Source organism: Cupressus sempervirens, chromosome 10, assembly GCF_028749045.1.
Source record: "Cupressus sempervirens isolate cs-2001-9-10 chromosome 10, ASM2874904v1, whole genome shotgun sequence".
Classification (NCBI taxonomy): Eukaryota; Viridiplantae; Streptophyta; class Pinopsida; order Cupressales; family Cupressaceae; genus Cupressus; species Cupressus sempervirens.
Window position 1 is genome coordinate 994,641,109 of NC_143127.1, and position 15,563 is coordinate 994,656,671.

General features: G+C 36.9%; 1 pseudogene across 1 annotated transcript in view; it reads right to left on the bottom strand.

Annotated features, from left to right (window-relative positions):
• Positions 1 to 203: 203 nt before the first annotated feature.
• The window catches only part of LOC149537308 (protein NO VEIN-like), a 106,131-nt pseudogene continuing 90,771 nt past the window's right edge, over positions 204 to 15,563 (bottom strand). Inside the window, exons 11-12 of the transcript XR_016357709.1 lie at positions 1,382 to 1,502; positions 204 to 1,214 (exon numbers count right to left, since the gene is read on the bottom strand). The product of XR_016357709.1 is annotated as a protein NO VEIN-like (transcript). The remainder of the gene's footprint in view (positions 1,215 to 1,381; positions 1,503 to 15,563) is intronic.

Below are 15,563 nucleotides of genomic sequence, written 5' to 3' on the forward strand. Positions count from 1 at the left end.
AATATCCAATTTTAGTATTTTACTATTTAGTATTTTAGTATCCAATTCTCAAAATGCATATCAATACAATATCAAAGAATATTGAACAATGAACATTAAGTTATTAACCATTGTCAATATCATAAGACTCATAATGATAAGCATGATAAATCATATATCTGAAAATCAAAATCAAAATATGCCCAAAGCTATAGGCTGCCATAAAGTAATAAGTATCATATAATCAATGTATCATAATCATGTTCATGTTCAACATAAAAAGAAAAACATAGAAAATGAAGTAGACTGCTGCTCTAATCAATGTATCATAATCATGTTCATGTTCAACATAAAAAACAAAACATAGAAAATGAAGCAGACTGCTGCTCCTATTCTGCCTCTACTAATCCATGGCATCAAAATTAGAATCCTCCTCATTGTCATCCTCCATAGGAAGCGTAGTCTCATCTAATGGAACCCAAACCAGTCCTAGTGCTATGTCATCCTCATCTATCTGGGCCACATCCTCAGGCTCAACATTCCATCGCAAAGTTGGTGTCTGCCTATACTCTAGAGTCTGGCGATCGGCAAGTCGAAGAGCATGATGCACTGTCACTAGCTTCTCCACTCTTTTAGAGGTAATTCTATTCCTCTTGATAGAGTGGATATATGAATATGTGGACCAGTTCCTCTCTACAGCTGAAGAACTAGCAATCTGTGAAAGGAGGTGACCGGCAAGTATCTTTAACTCAGGTGTATCTCTCCCATGCCAAGTCCACCATCCAATAGGATCCCTCTGTGCCAAGACAACTCTATCCAACCTTGCTTGTGGCTTACCCAAGTTTGGGCCATGAAGGTTGGTGAAGTCAAGGAACTATGCACGAAGAGTAGAGGCATCTTGAGCTGAATACATCTTATCAATTGCTTTTGTGAAGCCATCCAAAACCTCAGGATCATCACATGGGAGGCCCCTTCCACCCAATTGTGTATACCATTTGGGATTTAGAGAAAATACTGCCATATGAAGTGGGGTATTCATTATGTTCCACCTTCGCGTCACAATAGGCCTAATATGCTCCTCATAAAAGCCCAATGTAGGATCCTTTGCCGCAACAATTCTCTTCATCTTACCCAACATGCTATCAATAGTCTCATAGATCTCTCATAAACTAGGAGCATCAGTATCAGCATATCTAATGACATCAACAATGGGTGCTATGACAGAGCAAATGTATCTGCAAGATCAAAATGCCAAAAAAAAAACAAAATTAAAATTAGAATTTTAAGAATTTTAAGATTATTAGTAGGAAAATCAGCAAGCAAAAGACTAATAGTAAATTTAAAAACCAACAATTTACTTCATTGTGGACCACCAACTCTCATCAAGGATCTTTTGCCTCACCTCTTTTCCTTCAGTGGACTTAGAATGAGACCATCATCCCCACTTTGGATTCACCACCATCAATTGAAGGGCCTCATACACCTCAATGATCCTCTCCATCAAGATGAAATATGTGCAATACCTATAGTAACAATTAAAAATTAAAAATTTAAACTTAAACATTAATGATTAAAATTTAAAACAAAAAGCATCACATGTAAGTAAACTTATAAATAATTTTTTAAAATAACTTAAAGTTAAAACAAATTAAAAGTAAACTATAATTATAATTGATATACCTTGTCTCGGCTGGTTTGAGGAACTCCTTCTTAGAGAAGGACCTGAATAGAGCAAGTGAAGTGTGGTGGTTGCAAATTAACATTTGCACTTCTCTAGCTTCTAGCACCGCTTGCTTCACCCATTCAATCTTCCCTATGTCCTTCAATGCATTGTTCAAGGAATGAACACAAAAAGGGGTCCAAAATATGTGCCTATAAGAACCCTCTATCATTAAACCTGCTGATTTGCACACAAGTGCAAAATATGTGATAACCTGTATAACATTAGAGGGCCCAATCTCCTCTATGGAATCTCGCAAAATGGTGAACTAAAAATCTGCATCCTTCTTCTTTCCTAAGCAATCTATGGCTCTCAAAAAATAAGAGCCAACAGGGGATATGATAATGATATTGATGAGTGGCCGATGTCTAACATCGGTCCAACCATCCATCACAATAGAGCAGCCTGTCCTAACCCAAGTGCGTCTCATATCCTCAAATAATAAAACAACCTTTGAGTACTCTTCATCTAGGATAGTGGTTCGTAGCTTACGCTCACCGGGGGCACAAATGAGGAATTCATGCTCATAATATCTTTCACCATTTGTTTATAATAAGTGGAACGGGCTGCATTATATGAGACACCATTAGCAACAAAGAATCTACCAATGGATGCCTCATACTTCTCCTTTGCCTGTGCATTAAACATACTTTCCACCGAGCCCTTCTCACTACTACTTATCTTTCTTCCCTCTAGACCCACTAGGGCTGCCACTAGTACCAATGGTGGAGGAAATATGCCTAGATGATTGTGAAGGAATGGATGGTGATGTCACTGTCAAATTTTGCCCCTCCATTTCAGCCTCTAAGTGCAATCTTTGACATTCTAATTTTTGTTCATCGGTTAGGTCAGGACAAGCTTTGACTCCTTGGCATGTAACACCTAAAAAATGTGACTTCACTCTTGTATAGCTTCCCCTAAAATCATCAAGACAAACATGACAATCCCACACCCTAGTCCCTCTCAAATTTTTTTTATCTTTTGGCTTAGGTGTGACATATTGGAGAAGAGGTTTTTTCCTATTGAAAAGACCCTTTGCAAAATTCTTCATAATGTCAGAAGGGCATTTAAACAAATCAGCTTTAGGATTGGGTTTTTTCCTAGTGTCACTACTAACAACATCAACCTCTACATTTTTTTCTTCACTACTACTACTTGTACTCCCACTGCTGCTCATTGTGTTTAAATATGCAATTGAATAGATATATGAGCTGAAACAATGAAAAAATAAAAAAAAATCAGACTTTGCAAGCTACAAATTTATTAAAAAAATGATAGATGAAAGCACAAAGAGTTTTATACTTACTTGGTGGACAAAATAGAAGATCAAACCCTTGGTCAAGCTCTTGGAAGCAAAACTATTACCTCCTCTACTTGCAAAATGAAAACTTTAGCCGGCTGCAACATAAAATGAAAATCAAAGAATGGTTAAAACAATTTAAATGTGTTGAGTTATATACATTTTAGGGTTTTTGGAGGAGTGGGGCCCACTAGCCGACCAAAAAAGACACAACAAATGTTTATTTTATTTTATTTTTTTATGTTTTGAGCTTGCAAAAAGGGGGATGGCCGACTGTACCTGGTACGGTTGGGGGACGGCTAGATGTCCCCTTTCTGTACCGGGAATGGCTGGTCGTCCCCCTTTTGTCCCCCCCACATCCCCATGTTTTGAGGATGTCCCCTACAAAAAAAGGGAATTTGGGGACGGCTGGGGGATGTCTCATACCCGCCCCCCCCGTCCTCGGGACATCCCCATCCTCGAAACGGGGGGTTTTAGGTCGAGTACGTGTCCTTGGGGAACATAGCTACCATTAAAGATGTAGGAGGATTTGCAAAGCATATCTAAGAAGTGCAGCAACAAATAAGGCACCAACTGCAACTAACCAATGAGGAATATAAAAGGAATGCTGATTTGGAAGTGTATGAGAAAGACAATCAAGTTATGGCTTGTTTGCATAAAGAATCGTCTCTTCAAGGCATGTTCAAGTTAGAAGAAAGTGAAACCTTGCAATATACTGATTTATTTATTATTGAGAATGCTGTTGTGACCTTTTCACACCATCACCCCATTGCAAATGGGGACCCCCTCCTTTTCTGGGTAGGTTTGTAGCTTGTTATTTTAGCCTCAACTTGGCAACGATTTTGAAGTCTTAGGTAGATGAGGCATAGTTGAAAATTACAGCAATACATCTCCAAAATGGTGATATACTATGAGTCAGACCAATAAATGGTTTAACTGCAGTATATGAGGTAATGAAAATCGCATGATGTGTTTTGGTGAATATCTCATGAAAAACTTGTGTGTTTGGCTAGTAAAAATTGGTGACCCTAGTCAATGAAAAAGAATGTCACACTTTCCATATTAGGTTTTTTCATTTTGTCAAAGAAGTTGGTCTGAGAAAACACCACTAGTCTTTCTGAGAAAGCACACACAAGTATGAGAAAATGCAAGCTTCAAGAAATTTGTGAGAAAACCCAAGTTCGTTCTGCAAATGCTGGTCTTTCTGAGTGTAGGTCAGGTGTTTATGCAAACAAGTCAATTTTTAGAATTTTTGGCAATATATGACTTAAGCAGATGACCTTGGGTATAAGTCGACTGAAACTTTGGGCATAAGTTGATTGGAATATCATTTTGCAAAATTTCCATGCAATGATATTTGTAATGTCTCCGTTTTTGGCAAGTCTGTATAGTGGATGGAGTTAGCTCATCATAGCGGCCCTTGTGAGCTGACAAGGTGTTTTGAGGATCCCAGTTGTGGACTTACTATTTTTAGTAAATCTATCTTTGGCAGTTGCTATTTTTGATAAAATCGCCAAAAAAATTTGCCATTTCGAAAACCCGTCCCGCCGTCCCTTGCCGTCCCTGTACCGAAAACTTGGGGGAACATAGCTTGGCTCTATAATTCAGACAAATCTGCTTGGTACTGTTTGCAATAATTCTGAGTTTTACCTAATACCTTATTTATTTCAGTCTTGTTTCATAATTGCTATTCCCTATTCCTTTCTATGTTATAAAACCATAAAAAACAAACAAACCTTTCTACACTTCTGTCTAGTTCTGCAAGAAAATATAAATAAATAGGAAAATATATTTAAAAATATAAAATTATAGCAGATCAGCAGAAGAGATCCATCAGGGATCTTTTAGGAGACCATAAAATTAAATTGTTATGGTTCTTCGAGCTGGATCTTTCCAGACACCATAACATAAATTTATTATAGACCATGCTTAAGGTGGTGCTTAAACTTATATTAAAGTTTAAATATTAAATGCTAACTTAATTATTAAATTATTAAATGCTAACTTATGAAATATTAAAAATATAACCCAAATAGCCACAAAATGCCCAACTGACATCACAAACCATAAAATCATCCTATCACCTATTTGTGACTGAAGTCAAAAATCAAGGATCCACTGACAGTCTCATCCCTAAAATCTAGGGATGCTCCTAAAATTTAGGAAACAAGCCCTATCCCTCTGAAATTGAACCCAAAGAGAAATCTCATGGAGACCCAAACTTGGGCAAGCTCATACCTCCTAAAAAGTAGGAACTACCTCCTAAAAAAAAAGAATGTCTCCCAACTGATCAATAACTGCCAGAATATCAAGTCCCCAACATTGAATAACCATACTGGGTCTCTATCCAACCTTATCAGCCTACAAGACCCCATAATAAGCTGACTCACATGTCTCTGCTAGACTGAGCTAAAAGAGGGGACATGATAGTCCTCCCCTCTCAGAGATGCTTGTCCACAAGCAATACAACACTAATCCTCCACTATCCCAAGCAATCCAAATATAGAGCACTGATCGACCCCAAACCTGAAGTGTCTCGTTAGGACATACTCCCCACTGTAAATTGTAGAAGTGAAGTAGATCACATCGTCAGAGAAGAGTATCCACCCTTGAATACCCTCGTGCCCAAGAATCCAAACAAATGGCCATCTTGTCCTCTTGTTAAAATTTAGACCAATAGCTGATCCCAAAACAGTCCTGTTATGCAACCCGTCCCTAACCTCATACAATCTCTGTGGCAAATCTAAGGCACCCACTCCTGTATGTTGAGATATTGAGGGACATTGGGTTATGATCAAATCACTGTTACTATCTGAGTCCTGATCAGTAATCATACTCCTAGCTGATCCACCCTAAGGTGGAAGTGGGCGTGCCTTGAGCACGATCTTCCTTCTCCTAACCATAAACTCCAATTGTCTTGCCTTGAAATCTTGGCTGTATCTCCCCAAGTATTGCAACCACTGTACACCCAAAACTACATCCGTGCCCCCTAGAGCACACATGTTAAAGTCATCTATCAAGGTATATCCCTTCATGCCCATGCTCAACTGTGGGATACCCTTGACGCATTACAGAGTAAGAGTATTGGCCACAATTACATTGATTCCTAGAAAATTTTGTACTTGCAGACCACATCGGTCTACCATTCTTCTATTTATAAAATTATGTGTAGACTCATTGTCCACCAAATAATACACAGTATGCCCATGGATCATACTCGAGATGTAGAAGAGGTGAATCATCGGTGCACCTGACAACGTAGCCATAGTCCCTTGTGTTGCAACTACTACCTCAGCATCTTTGAGCTCAATTTGGACACCATCATCTATGTCATTTACATCTCGAACCTCCTCATCGTCCGCATCTGATATGACCTCAATAAGATGTGCCTTTCCCTACCCAAGGCACCTATGTCCTGGTACCCATGGCTCCTTACAAGAAAATCATAATTTCCTCCTTAGTTCATTTCTAGAATCCAGGTCTACTTTGGGAGGTGGAGGTGGCGTGTCCTTAGCTTGTAAATGAGGTCTCTGTAGTGCCTGTATATTCCCTGATGGTTTCTTATCATTCTGATAAGAGGTAGGAGTGGTGTCCAATCTCAATGTCACATCAATAGCATCCTTAAGAGTGGCCGGCTGGAAAACACGAACCAATCCCTTAAGCCTATCCTACAATCCCATAATGAATAGCATCACACTACGCTTTTGTGTCATATCAAGTACAATAATTGCAATGCGCTGGAACTCATTAATATAAGCTTCTGCATGACCAGTTTGTCTCAGATGAGCTAACTCTCTATAGTAAAGTTCTGTATCCTTACGATCAAACAATGTAATGAGTTGCCCAGTGAACTCAACATAGGAATGTACTAAGGCATGATCTCGGGTAACCAATCCATGGTGCCACCAATCATAGGCAATCCCCTTTAGATGCAACACAAAAAACTGAATAGCCTCACGCTCAGGCATGGGCCGTAATGAAAGATATATATCCAGCTTGTGAACCCAAGCTCGTGCACTTGTATCTCCTGAGCCATTATATGTACCCAATGTGATCTTCCCAGTAGCTCTATTGAGGTCATAGTTTTGTTGTTGTTGTGGTGGTCTATAACCACGATCTCCCTTGAACCTAGTTGTATCTCTATGTTGTGCACAATATTGGGGAAGAGGAAAGACATACCTAACCTTAGGGGGTAGATTTCTCCACTCAGCTATGGCTGCCAAAACTAACTTTTGGAACCCCACCTTTGGTGGTTCCACCTATGTTGGCCATTCACCTGGTATGAACTGAGAAAGCAATGGTCTATTCGTAGTAGGTGTATGATGGCGATGCCACCTAGAGGAATGAAGGGAGCTCCCAACTTAAGAATGGGACTGATGGCTACGTTGACTACCAACCACTGAAATTGATCTACTTCGCCCACATTTGTGTCCACCCATCTCCAAATGCTCCAAGGTATCCTGTAATCTGTCTAAAACCTGAGCTATCCTGGGCTGAGTAGTGAATAGGGTCTGCACCATCTCTCTCTTCATCATCCTGATTCCCTGTGCCGCCCACCTGTTCTTCTGCCATAATAGGTTCTTGGTCTATTCCAAACCCTTGCTCAAGTTGAGCTCTTCTGCGAGTATAAAATCTGTGTATCTCAGCTCTTGGATGCATAGATTTGTATTCAATCCAACTAGTGAATACCCAAATGCTAATATGAACTATCAAAACTTTTGATCTAGTAACCAGATGCCAAAATGAATTATCAAAACATTTTAGCCAGTACCCAGATGCTTAAATGAATTATCAAAACCTTTTACTAAAATCTATTGTGACAATTTCTCACAAACCCTACAAGCTGGTAGGATGTAAGCTCTGATACCACTGAAAGATCCCTGATGGATCTCTTCTGTTGATCCGCTGTAATTTTATATTTTTAAATCTGTTTTCCTATTTATTTATCTTTTCTTACAGAATTAGATAGAAGTGCATAAAGGTTTGTTTTTTTTTGATGGTTTTATAACATAGAAAGGAATAGGGAACAACAACATGAAACATGACTGAAATAAATAAGATATTCAGTAAAAATTAGAATTATTGCAAATCGTACTAGGAAAATTTGTCTGAATTATAAAGCCAAGCAATAAATCCAATGCATTTCCCAAAAGCTCACATACAAATTTAATGTCAAATTGGAAGGTGAAGATTGTTCTCAAATCCAACATACATTTGGAGTTGAATACAAGCAATACTCTATACACCACGTGGTGTATCTGCTGCAAATGGCGTCCCACAGGCTGCAATGAACCACATACCAATTGGAAAGATAATATGCCATGCTGAAACCTCAATGAGAATTGATGCCTCTATCCTTAATCACCACGCACAATGACTAAGAGATTCGGTGTTAAAGATTGCTGAGGGCTACGTCCCAACCAATCACTAACCTGGGGTTTGCGTCCCAGACTAGAAATCGCCCATTCGGAGCAAATTCATAAACATGTTGTCAAATATGCAAAAGATGATCTTAGAATGAAGTTTCTATCTCCTTATAACCCCTCTCAATTGCAAATCGAACCCTAAGTGTCTCCAAGGGGCATTGGGTAGTGAAAGTGTTATAATTTCTTATTTTAAAGTGGTCATGTTACTAGAAAATGACCTTTTTTTCTCATAGATAGAAATCTGTTCACTGAATTGCCTTGAGACCAAAGAGAAAGATTTAGAGAATTTTGAAACCTTTCCAACGAGCTATTACCCCATAGGATGTGCATCCAGATGAGGCCAAAAACCCCTTATTACTCCAAAATGGCTAATAACTTAGCCTTATTTAATTATTAAATGCTTAGAAAATACTAAAAATATAACCCAAATAGCCACAAAATGCCCAACTAACATCACAAACCATAAACTCATCCTTTCACCTGTCTGTGACTGAAGTTGGAGATCAAGGATCCACTGGTAGTCTCATCCCTAAAATCTAGGGATGCTCCTAAAATTTAGGAAACAAGCCCTATCCCTCTGAAACTGAACCCAAAAAGAAATCTCATGGAGACCCAACCCTGGGCAAGATCATATCTCCTAAAAAGTAGGAGCTGCCTCCTAAAAACAAGGAACGTCTCCCAACTGATCAATAACTGCTAGAACATCAAGTCCCCAACACTAAATAACCATACTGGGTCTCTATCCAACCCTAATAGCCTACAAGACCCCATAATAAGCTAACTCACATGTCTCTGCTAGACTGAGCTAAAAGAGGGGACATGACATCTCTGGCAAAATCTGGCATGAAGTACCATGATAACACTTGCTCCTACACATTTTGGTGTTAGGAGATACGTTTACTATTGATAAGATTGTCACCTTTCAATAGTTACCTTTTGTTCGATATCATAACTCTTGACATACCGGGACAACAACTTAATGTAGTATGTTATGATAATAGGTCCCGCTATTGATAAGCTCATCACCTTTCAACAACTCCCCTCTAAATATATACATCAATGAAAAATCGTCACCTTTCATAACATAATCACAACAACATCATGTTGTAAGTCACATGATATCCACCATGAACCAAGTCAAAGGGTGGACCCACCATAGCTGCTACTAGAGGGTGGAACAAGGGTTTTCACCTCAGGCTTCTCTCTCATAGAGGAGAGCGCATTACAAAGAATTTCTCTTAGAACTTCTCCTCATAGAGAAGATATCATCCACAAAGGATTGCATCTCAAAATTTCTCTCTCTGAACATCGATCCTGGGAAGTCAGGTCCTCTAGTTACTTCCTCAGAAACTCTCTTCACCCAAGGATGCCTGTCAAACTCACTCTGAATTTGATATCAATTTTTCAATTTTCTGGTGATAAGTCATTACTTCCTCATGATATACATTGGAGTAGGCCCATCAACATCATGCAATCATCCACATGTATTTTTAGACTCCCTCTGAGTATCAATCTTCTTAGCTCTTGCATTGCCTTACAATAAGTGTCATACTCCCTCTTAATGTAGAAGGATCTCATAATTTCAATCATCAAAGATGTTTGCTTCAAGAGCCTCACTTCATCCATCTTGATCATCAAGGTCTTTGGAGCTACTATCATTAGATTGAGTCTACACAATATTCGGTAGCATGTGTAAAGTACCAACCTTCTTTTCTTGTAAGAACATACTCAAACATAAAAGAAAAGATCAAAGCAAATAACCCTTATACTATATATAGAATTACAAATAAGAGAGACTATAATGAGTGGATAAATGTAAAAATAAGAAAACTTATCTACACATGAGTGTCCATAGACATGTGAGAATGGAACATCTTCTTTCATGTGGGAATGAAACATTGGTTATGATTAATCCCCCGACAATGTAAAATTTCCACTCTTATATTTCAATTACGATCAACTCCAATAAGACAATCACGCATGAGAGATATCAACCTCTAATAATGTTATCTAAGGAGACCTCACATTGATACCATGTCCACCACCCAACAAAGTTTTACTTTTATGCCAATATCATATCTTTGTACCAATTGTATATATTTTCTCCCCTTGCGAATTCACACAGTTTGATGCTAATATAATTAAACTCCACTTTAGACTACTATTGTATCTTGTAACATAAGTTGCACATTACTCAAAAATACTGGACTGCACTGCTTTAGCTATAATTATCTTAGCGATAATCTCCACCAAGTATGCCAAAAACTGACATACAATAAACTTTAGAACCTATATTAGCTTAGCTCCATATATGAAAACCCTCAATATTTATCAATCAAGGCAGATAGAGTCATGCTTTTAGTATTGTCAACTTGGGCTATCTCCTTTTCCAACTTTCCACTGTAGTTGTGCATCATCCCTTTGATTTCATATACCTTTTGAGTCCTTGTTTGAATCCAACACAAAACACTTATTTGTCCATAACCATCTCCAATAGAAGCTATGACGATAACAAGAAATAGAAGTTCCTCGTTCATATAAATCAATTTTTATGCATCTAGCATTATCCCTTATATGATCTCTCTTAAATATGGTATTTAAGATAATCAAATAATTATGTTTATTATTTCTTATCTAATACTTACTTTCTTACCTACCTACAGCGTGCTCCTTGTCACTGTCTGCTACAAAATTTGGTAGGGCGGTGGTCTTATGTTATTCCTTGAGATGCCTTTCACTTGTTGTCGTCATTTCTATTAGTACGCACTACTAGAAATGGGTGGAGCCATTGTAGATTATTCTTATTTCCTTTAACATTGGAAGATGCCATCTCCATTAGGAATATTTCTGTGTTTAGGACACCTAGTGTTATGTGTTGCTGCTTCTTGAATAGGATTGTTGGGTGGTTATAACCTTCTCTTGCTCGATATTCTTGTTTCCATGTATTTGTTGCAGATTCTAATAAATGCAAAATTCCCGATGGAAATCACTATTCTACCTTCCATGGATGTGATCATGTATATGGTGCTAGCTACATTTGATTCATGATAATTCAGTTCCTTCTAATGAGTTTATGCTGAAAGGATAATACATGTTCCTTCTCCTATCGCTTGAAATCCTTCAATTGCTTGCTGCAGCTATTTTTAATTTTTTATTTATTTTTAACTGTTCCAGGTGGTTATGCATAATGAATTCTCACAAATTTGGTGTCTTTTCATGTTAAATTTGATAATTTGCTCGATGATTAACTGATGGAGGTTGTTACACTTTAGGTCATTAGCTTTGTTGAATCATCAACCTACATGCTAACATGTAGACTTGACATCCCTTATATGTATTCGTTGTATATTAATTATATTTTTCACTGCTTTTGACCTTCATTATTGAGAATGACAACGATAATAAGTTTTTTTTTCATTTTGATGTGGAAAACACTAGTGTTTGGATGGTTCTATATAAAAAAATACATTATTGGCCGCAAATTTATGTTGTGACCCCATTTTTATTTGCTGAACTGTGCTAACTATATCCTTTGGTTTCCTGGATTAGCATGTAAAAATGCTTCCTCTTCTACGCATATAATCTTCTCCAATATGATTCCTTCACCATATATCTCCTCAACGTTTGGCATCCAAGCTCAATATAGTATCTACCACTCTCATATCTCCCTATGCAACCTGGTTTTGAGTGGTCCTTCAATGAAATAGCACCTCTGCTTAATAAAATCGCTCGGCAATATGCATTTGGATGGGATGGATAAAAATATCCCCTTACCTTCATGTTATACGTCAGTAGTGAACTCTTTATTCTTGATCACTATTTCAATGCAATGGATATTTCCCTAGTGTCAAATTAAATAGTTCATAAATTATTTCATAAAACCAATTTTATATATATTTCTCTATTTTTTTGAATGCCACGTTTCTGCTTTGAGGAGCTTTTATATTTATCACTAAGTATGAGAGTATTTTTGAATCTGTAATTATATTGGACAGCAGTTTGGGTGTCAAAGGAAATAATATATTCTCTTTTCTTTCTTTTACCGTAACATCCATTTATAGGACCTTGCTTAATTTACTCCTTACTCCAAATTAGATTTAAAAAAAAAATCTATATTCAGAAATTATGCCAAATCCACCTCTTACTGATTAATGTTGATGGAATCACAAGTATGATATTTTCCTCTATTGGAAAATTGATACTCATTGGAAATGATGTCCACACAATTAGCCATTCTCTTCTAATACTACAATACCCAACATCAAAGCAATACTTCATATTATGGGCATTCCTAGATATATTGGGCTTGATTATTCTGACTTTAAATAGGCTAGTTTTGATGTCCAGACTTCTCTATCTTTTCATGGTCAAGTTGTATAGGTAAATAGGGCTTCTGTTGCATTCTTATTTTGATTTTATCCGCACATCTTCCCTTGTCCATCCGTTGCCTTGCTTCCTATCTGTAACTCCTACGTTTTGAATGGAATGAATTATTCAATGACTTCCATCCTCTATATTGGTGATCATTCAATTTTCCTATTGAATTTGTAGAGTTGTTGTCTCAACATATATGATATGGTGCTACCTGTGTGTGGCTCAACATATCCTTCCTTTCCTCTCCGTACATGGATTTTTCCTTATCTTTGATCAGGGGAGATATTTTATAATTGTCTATTTTCTTGATTGAACTTTCTACCATACCTTACATTCTTACATTTACAGCTTACTCTGATACTATGTTAAGTAACATGGATTGGTTTCTGCAAATGTAATCATATTGCCATTGTTATAGATATTTTCCAAATGCAGATTTGAGGACTCTTAAATATAAGAGAAGACATGTATCATGAAGAGACATGTCTCTATAGTTAATCATCATTAGTTAGTATATTAATGATATAAATAAACATATATATATATATATATATATATATATATATATATATATATATATATATATATATATATATATATATATATATATATATATATATATAATGATAATTTACCATCAATAATGAATCTCATGATCATATCAATCTAATAGTAACTACAAACTTAACAAAAAAGAGTATGGAAAATAAAATAAAACCCAAACATAAGTACATTGACTCTCTGAGATTAAATCCCATAATGCAGGATCAAAAAAATAAAATAACAGATAGAGAGCAAAAGAGCCAAATTACTTCAAACCTGTTCAATATTGATGTGCTCACGTTGACAAAGATCACAAAATTATAGGCACAACTTCATTAATATAACCCAATGGAAATCAAGAGGGAAGAGGTGTGCACACAAGTCACAAGTCACCTCATATATGAAGGACCATGCTGCTCAGTCATCATCAAATGCTCATTCATAATAATAACGAATAATGAAGAAGGCGTTGAAAAGGACAAGGTCTTGAAAGTCTCTCTGCTAATGATGTGATCCACCACTTGATGAAACTTAGTAGAATACACAGGTGAGAATAATGTCAATCACAACTACCTTATATTTATAACTCCTATATTGTTGATAAAACTAAGCTCTAATACCATGTTAATGTTTTTGCCCAGAAATAAAGACAAAACAACAATAAAGAGCATAAACAATATACAAAAGACTCAATACATTTATCCTGGGAAAACTCGTCCACTTGAAGGGAAAAACCAAGCCACACCAACAAAAGATCTCTTTTATTGATAATAATAAAAGTTCAAGTACAAGTCTTTCACTTGATTGATATACAATATACCAAGCAATCACATAAATAGATTGCATAAGACTCTTCATCTTTCACACCAAGGTCTCTAAGTCCCAAAAATAAGACCTTCATATTCCACATATTCAACACTTCACATTTCCATATGCATGCCTCTTCGCATAATGTATGACATGTCTTTTTGCGTAATATTAACATAGATATAATCACAAATATCTCTTTCAGCTGAAGATGACCATAACAGTCATAACAAACATATTTCTATGTCTGATGCAGGAGCATCCAGAGGTATAAGGGCAATCTTGTGTCACCCAAAAAATGTACTTAGACTTAGTTTCTATTTCATGTGTTTTCATTTTTGGATACCCATTTGGGTCAAATAAAGGTTCCAACTCTCACAGTTCCACTATCAGTGTTCTAGAAAATCCTGAAAAAATAGGAGCATGTAATTGGGCCATCATTTTGGTAAACTAGAAGGTGTGAATTGGACAGATGAATGTAATTGTGATTTAGAGCATTCCAGAAAAAGAATCAGGTCAAAAGGCCCCATAGTTTGAAAGTTATTGCAGTTTTTTGAGTTTTGGAGACCTCCTAAGAATGCTTCAAAGTCAAGTTAGGGGCATTAAATGACCTCAAAAAGGGCCAAAAATGGGGGAAGAGCAAAGCTGGTCCATAGGGCTATAGAGCGCTTCAAGAGCTTTCCAAAAATGTAAATGGTTCGTCAATCGGAGCTACGGTTCAAAAGTTATGCCTCCCGGAAGATCGGTGACCGTTTCTGGATTCTTCTAGATTTGCACTGACTTCTAACACAGCTTCTGGAACCTTCTATTTGGTCGGTGGATGCCTACTAGCACTTTCTAGAATGTAATCCTAGTCCTTAACCCTCCAGGGTCTATTTAAGGAGATTTCTGGCACTGTAAAAGGTAGTTCGAGGTGGAGTTTGAGAGGAGGTACTGAAAGGAGAAATTATCTCTAGATTTATGCTATTGTAAGCCCTTAGGGCATGTTTTGAAGTTTATTTTCTTTGTACTGAATGTACTAGCTTATTTTTCAGTTAATACAATTTCCCTTTTTTGTTGTGTCCATTCTATTCTTGGGTTGTGTCCCCATCAATCTCATAGAATCAGAGATAAAGATCTTTATCACAGCTACAAACTTCAACAATATTTACTACCCACTGGATATTGCATCTATTGTGGTAAATATTTATGAGCATCTTCTTCAATTTATCATTAGAAACTTTCTATTTTGTACATTTGTAAATTCTTTATAATGATCGTTTTGAGCATTTGTCAATACCATAGTTGCAAGACTCGCCGAATGGCGAATAATTATCAATCTTTCCATCTTGGTGAGTAAACCAGTGAAAAATTCACAAGTCGCAATCCCTGAGTTTTTTTTGAAAAAACTTGGCAAGTTTTTTTTCATAAAAAA